The following is a 7,500-nucleotide window of genomic DNA, read 5'->3' as shown; positions in this document are numbered from 1 at the left end:
TGAAATAAAATAATAAACAGTCGGAACATGAACTCACCATTTATTATTATTATTATTATTATTATTATTAGGCGCGTGTGCAAATTATTTTGACTGGTTCGCAAAGTGGTATTTCGGTTTTAATGTATAGCGTAAAAAAAACCCAGTGTACTGTTGCATGTTTTGTCGTCCAAAGGTTGGCTAATTATTACTTAATCCAGTTGAATCCAGTTCTACGTGCAGGGACAAGTTCAGCCTGCCGTTTGTGCTTGTGTGTACACACGTTAATCTTGCATTTTTATAGCCAAAACTCCTCCAGATAAAACACCGCCCCTCCACCCCAAAAAGTTAGTAGTAGGATAATAATAATAATAGTAATAATAGTAGTAGTAGTAGTAGTAGTAGTAGTAGTAGTAGTAGTAGTAGTAGTAGTAGTAGTTGTCATGATTATAAACATCTACATGTGAACTGTGCGTATCACGTGATACGGCTAATATATGACGTCATACACTTGTACACAAAAGGGTCAATAAAACTTCCACCATCTTGTATACTTGTACGCGTGTCTATGTGATTACGAACTATCGTTACATGGTGTCAAATTGGATTTAAACTAAAAAAAAAAGAAAAAAAGACATCCATACGATGCCTAAGTTTAACCCACCTGAGCAGTTTAATTTCGACAGGCCAAATGACTGGCCGGAGTGGAAAAGCGTTTTTCACGGTACCGCACGGCGACGAAACTCAGCAAGAAGACGGCGAGGTTCAAGTGAGTTCACTAATCTACGCTATGGGTCGTGAATCGGAAAACGTGTTCAAATCATTCACATTCGAAGTAGTAGGCCACAAGAATACCTATGACAGGGTTATGGCGAAATTTGATGAACATTTCATTCCAAAACGTAACATTATTTACGAGAGGGCATGTTTCTACAAACGCGATCAAATGCCAGACGAAAGTATGGAAGCCTATATCAGACATCTTTACCAAATTGCTGAAAAATGTGATTTTGGTGATAAGAAGGAAGAACAAATTCGCGATCGAATTGTCATCGGAATTTTGGACAAAGAATTGTCGCAGAAACTGCAAATGAAGTCTGATTTAACCTTGAACACTGCCATTGAAATGTCACGCCACTATGAACTTGTGAAATCGCAGAATGTTTCTCTGAACCATCCACAGAATTTGGATGCAGTATCGTCACACGGTGCACGATACAAGACATTACAGTCACAAGATGAAAAACCTGGCACGTCCAGAAGAGGTAAACCACCGAATCAGTCACGTAACCATGGAAACAAAGGCACCGGATTGAAGCCATGTTCTAAATGCACGTACCTGCATGGTCCTCAACAGTGTCCCGCGAGTAGTGCACGATGCAACCGATTCGATGCAACATTTCGAACGGGCATGTTTCACGAAATCCGTTCATGAAGTCACTCACGCTGTCGAGGATGTTGACGAGTCCACAGAAGACATTGAAGAATTCTATCTCGGGACTATCGAAACTCCTACCTCTGAAGATGAACAACCGTGGAGAGTGTACCTGGATATTGGTGGAAAAGACCTGAACTTTAAGATTGACACAGGTGCTGACGCAACAGTGATTTCTGAAAAAGTGTTCTGCTCATTGCGTCCGCGACCAAAACTGCTGAGTACGAAGATTCGTCTGAACAGTCCTGGAGGATTGCTGTCGTGCATAGGTCAGTTCATTGCCAGAGTCAATGTAAGACAACAGGTTCACAACATCAGGATCTTCGTCGTGTCGAATGCAGTTGACTGTCTACTCGGCAGAAGTGCAGCATCAAGAATGGGATTCGTCAAAAGGGTCAAAGAAGTTACCAACGATGTGTTTGATGACATTGGTCTGATGAAGGGGGAACCCATCAAGATCAAACTGAAAGACAATGCTCAACCATACAGCGTCCAAACAGCGCGGCGGATCGCCATTCCTATGCTACCAAAAGTGGAAGCCAAGCTGAAGAGGATGGAAGAAAACGATGTTATTGCCAGTATCACAGAAGCTACAGAATGGTGTGCTCCAATTGTGCCAGCAACCAAGAAGAATGGAAGTCTCAGAATCTGTGTGGATCTGAAAAGACTGAACGAAGCTGTAGTTCGCGAGACATAGATCCTACCGACATTGGATGACATATCCGCGAAGATGGCGGAGGCAAAAGTCTTCTCCAAGTTAGACTTGTCCAACTGCTTCTGACAATTTGAACTTGAACCAGAGAGTGCAAAGCTGACAACTTTCATAACTCCATTCGGACGATTCTACTTCAAAAGACTGCCATTTGGAATTACAAGTGCCAGAGAGATTTGTCAACGCAAGATGAAGGAACTTCTCTGCGGAATTATCGGAGTAGAAGTCTCCACAGATAACATCGTCATCTGGGGCAGTTCAACAGAAGAGCATGACTCCAGACTGGACCAGGTCCTCGCAAGAATCAAGTCTTCAGGAATGAAACTGAACAAAGCAAAATGCATCTTCCACCAGGAAAGTGTGGAATTTCTCGGCAACGTGATCACAGGCAAAGGAACCCTACCTGATCCAAAGAAGGTTGTGGCAATCAATGACATGAAAGCTCCAACAAATGTGTCCGAGCTAAAACAGTTTCTTGGTATGGTGAACTTTCTGGGAAAGTATGTGCCAAACCTCTCAGACATCCTTCAGCCGCTAAACAGTCTGCTGAGATCTGATACTGTGTGGACATGGGATCACAGTCAGAAAGAAGCCTTCCAGAACGTGAAGAAGCAGATTTCCTCACCACCGAACCATGCGTTCTACGATGTGACAAAGCCTGTCATCGTGAGTGCAGACGCAAGCAGCTACGGCATCGGAGGGATACTTCTACAAGAACATGGAACAGAGTTGAAGCCTGTTGCCTTTTGCTCTAGAACTCTGAGTGATACGGAAAAGCGTTACGCTCAGATCGAAAAAGAGTGTCTCGCTAGTGTCTGGACTTGTGAGAAATTCCAGAAATACCTCATTGGACTTGAACGCTTTCGGCTGATCACGGACCACAAGCCACTGGTACCCATCATCAACAAGAAAGACATCGACCAAGTACCACCCAGAATACAGAGACTACTCATCAGGATGATGAAGTTCACTCCTGTAGCAGACCACATGCCTTGCAAGAGTTTGGTTGTCGCTGACACACTATCAAGATTTCCGGTCGGTAAACCAGAATCATCTGAACTGGAGAACGAAGTCACATCACACATTGACTCGTTTGAAGTCAACCTACCCGTGTCTGACGTGAAGCTGGAAAGAATCCGGGAAGCCACAAAAGAGGATCCCGAAATGCACTTGTTGACGTCGTGCATCATTGATGGATGGCCCAGCCACAGTCAGAACATAAGAGCGAGCTTGGGGTCATACTACAGAGACAGAAGCCATTTGAGTGTGTGCAACGGACTTGTTACATTCAATGACCGTATTGTGATTCCAAAGGCAATGCGGAAAGAGATCCTGAACTGCCTACATGAAGGACACCAAGGTGTGACCAAGTGCAGAAATCGTCCCGGTGTTGGGAAAGACATTAAACGTTGCGTGGAATCTTGCGAGTTCTGCCAGAACAACCGACCAGCACATCGCAAAGAACCTCTGAAGACAACACTGCTACCACCTGCACCATGGGAGAAACTTGGGATGGACCTGTGTGAACACCAGGAGAAGCACTTCCTTGTCGTAGTTGACTACTACTCTCGCTTTATCGAAATCCTTCACCTGCCATCGACCACCAGCAGAAGTGTAATCCTGAAGTTGCAGTCGGTATTCGCACGGTTCGGAATTCCAAAAGAAGTAGTAAGTGACAACGGACCTCAGTTCTCATCCAAGGACTTCAAGGACTTTAGTGAAAGTTACGGATTTTCACACACTACGAGCAGTCCTCGATTCCCTCAGGCAAATGGTGAAGCTGAAAGAGCTGTCCAAACAGCTAAACGTATCCTGAAACAGAGTGACCCCACTCTAGCCCTGTTGAACTATCGCTCAACTCCTATTGAAGCCATTGGATATAGACCTGCTCATCTTCTCATGGGAAGACAACTGAGAACCAAACTTCCTTCCCTGCAGCAGAAATTGTATCCAGGGAAAGCAGATCCTGTACAAGTGCAAGAGTCAGACAAAGCAGCCAAGAATGCCTACAGGTACCACTATGACAAACGCCACTCTGCAAGACCGCTCCCAGAACTGAAGCCTGGCGACAAAGTCAAAGTGAAACTGGATATACAGAAAGACTGGAACTATCCCGGTGTGGTGGAGAAAAACTGTACTACTCCACGCTCTTATCTCGTTGCTACACCAAAAGGAGTACTGCGCAGGAACCGCTGCCATCTGATGAAAGTTCCTGACAATGATGAACAAGCCGAACCTGCTCCGGACATCGAGAATCCGCTGCCAGAGACCGAACCTGCAGCTGAGACTTTCTCATCTAATGTTACCACCCCTGAGAGTAGCACCCCGTCGAGAATCACCACCAGATCAGGCCGCGAGGTCAAGGTCCCACTTAGATTCAAAGACAGTTAAACTTCTGATATAAAACACTTTGACATTTAACTAAACTTGTTTATGAGGGGAGATGTCATGATTATAAACATCTACATGTGAACTGTGCGTATCACGTGATACGGCTAATATATGACGTCATACACTTGTACACAAAAGGGTTAATAAAACTTCCACCATCTTGTATACTTGTATGCGTGTCTATGTGATTACGAACTATCGTTACAGTAGTAATAGTAGTAATAGTAATAATAATTGTGTATTATTATTATTATTATTATTATTATTATTATTATTATTACATGTATTATAATGTTGGTAAAATCACGTCGCGGTGGGGTGGGTAAAATTAACTTTTTTACAAAATTTACGTAAGCAAAATTGCAATCAGTCATAAATTATTAAGTTCAAGCCCTGTTGTTAGTTTGTGTACTGTCCGTAGTTAGTTTCTCTTTCAGTTAATCTATTTCAGCCGCTGATAATTTGTAATTGTTATTTTTATTTATTTATTTATTCATCATCATCATCATCATCATCATCATTATTATTGTTATTTATTATTATTTATTTATTATAATTAATTTTTTGTTAGTACTGTAGGGACAATATGACGCTATTCATATATCTATGGAAAACGTACACAAAAGGGTCCGCTAAATTCATATACTCCCCCACCCCGTCCCCTGTTCAGAAAATGCACTGTTCGTACAGTACTTAGTATGTATTCTTCCTGTTCCAGATGGTTCGGTAACATGGATCAATCAAATACATATACTTATTTACCGCCTATATACATTTTTGCTATGAATATAGCCAGCCCTCGTTAGTGGAGGCTATAGACACGGCCTTCGTATATATAGTCGCATCGTATATAAACACCGTCTAGTTCAGAGTATTCTTTAAACATGTAACAATTCCTATCCCAAGTCAGCTGATATGGACCTCGGTCAGCTGTTATGGCATATTTTGTATAATAATGAATTTGACAAGGTGGAAAATTACGGTGTCTGTGATCCAGATGTTTAGAGTTTTTCGCGTACGACTAATGATAAATGTACCTATAGATGCAAAGGCCTAACTAGTCGGGATTGTCGACGTTTAACATGCTTCTGTTACTAAAATAAATTAAGGTATAAGGTTAATATCATTCAGTACATGTTTTTATTAATTTTTAATAACTTATTTTCATTGGGTTTTTCTTCTTCTATTTACCCTACGTCGCAGAGAACGGTCAAGCGTTCTCGTTACATGAGCTTGGTAAATCGTTTTGGCACTGCGGTTATTCGGGGAATGCCCGTCGCGTGAATCAAAATAATACGTCACACCTCTGCTCTCCAAATAGCCGTTATTTTTCTCAGAATTATAGACCGTACCCATAATGCAATTTTTTTTTTACAAAATATCAATAATAAGTGTGATATGGTGGTTATGTAGATGGTTCAATAAAGTACTTTTAGGTACAAATCAAATGTATATATTGTCATATAATACTTTGTTGGGTCAATAATTAGGTCAACCATCCGTGACAGAGCGCGTTTTTATAAAAATGTTATAGCCACTAAGGCTATATAGAAACATATAACGAAATTAATTGTGGTCTGAGGCCATTTAACGACACACAACATATTTCAATTAAATATGGTTCTGTCCCGGAGCAAGTCACTGGCTATCCAGAAACATGGTGGAAACTCTAGTGGTATATGAGCATGAAAAAATTATTCGCAATCGCAATTAAATATGGCGTCGGACATACGGTTAAGGATTACAGAGATAATATGATTATGAGTCACATACACCTACACTCCCACACTAATCTCGTGAACTGACACATGAAGAGGTTATGACTAAAGTTTTATTCCCTAGAAATATCAGTTTCTCGGTTACTGTCGTGTAGATAGCGTTGTGGAAATAAACACGGAAGATGGAAATTTTCTAGATACGAAAACGTAGCGCCATAAACGTGACTCCCGTAAAACAAAAACCTGACCCCCCGGTCACTTTTCGACGGCAAAAGAGTCAGTTTTCAACAACAAAGACGTTAGTATCCTACATAGAAAAGTGACTAGGGGTCAGTTTTCTACGAGAGTCAAAATACCACCTTACACGGGCATTTATATGTTAAAAAAAAATGTGTTTGTTTTGTTTAACGACACCACTGAAGCACATTGATTAATTAATCATTGGCTATGAAGGAATGAAATGTTTCATTTAACGACGCACTCATCACATTTTAGTTACGGTTATATGGCATCAGACATATGGTTAAGGACACAGATATATAGAGAGAAAAAACTCGCTGTTACCACTTTGTGGACTACTCTTTTTGATTAGCAGCAGGGGATATTTCATATGCACCATTCCACAGACAGGATAGTACATGCCACGGCCTTTGTTACACCAGTCGTGGAGCACTGTCTGGGACGAGAAATAGCCCAATGGGGCGATATGAGAGGGGTTATGAAATTATGATTCGAGGTAGCAAGTCGCTCGATTTCGTGATACTGAACCAGTGGCGTAGGCAGGATTTTGTATTGGGGGTGGGGGGTGGGGGGGCGGCACCTGGCAGCCAAGTAAACAATGATATCGAGTACGCCACTGATCACCCCTAATTTCCAGGGATTGGGGAGGGACAGTTTTTTAACATTAATTAGTAATAGTAATAATAATTGTGTATTATTATTATTATTATTATTATTATTATTACATGTATTATAATGTTGGTAAAATCACGTCGCGGTGGGGTGGGGTGGGTAAAATTAACTTTTTTTTACAAAATTTACGTAAGCAGTCTCAAAATTGCAATCAGTGAAAAATTATTAAGTTCAAGCCCTGTTGTTAGTTTGTGTACTGCCCCCCCCCCCCCCCCCCCCCATGGCTACGTCACTGTACTGAACCGAGAACGCTCCGCAGTTCTATTTATGGCACAGTGCAATAAACTCTATCAGTATAAGATACCCTATTTTTATGAACAAATAAGTGCACAGTACTTTTGAACTTCCGTATA

The 7,500-nt window shown here is 41.4% G+C and overlaps 1 protein-coding gene across 1 annotated transcript in view; it reads right to left on the bottom strand.

Moving 5' to 3' along the window:
* The window catches only part of LOC121380377 (deoxyribonuclease-1-like 2), a 79,022-nt gene that overhangs the window by 69,225 nt on the left and 2,297 nt on the right, over positions 1 to 7,500 (bottom strand). The gene's annotated exons all lie outside the window — the stretch shown is intronic.

Source organism: Gigantopelta aegis, chromosome 9, assembly GCF_016097555.1.
Source record: "Gigantopelta aegis isolate Gae_Host chromosome 9, Gae_host_genome, whole genome shotgun sequence".
Lineage (NCBI taxonomy): Eukaryota > Metazoa > Mollusca > Gastropoda > Neomphalida > Peltospiridae > Gigantopelta > Gigantopelta aegis.
The sequence above is the reverse complement of the archived record's forward strand: the minus strand, read 5'-3'. Positions and strand labels throughout refer to the sequence as shown.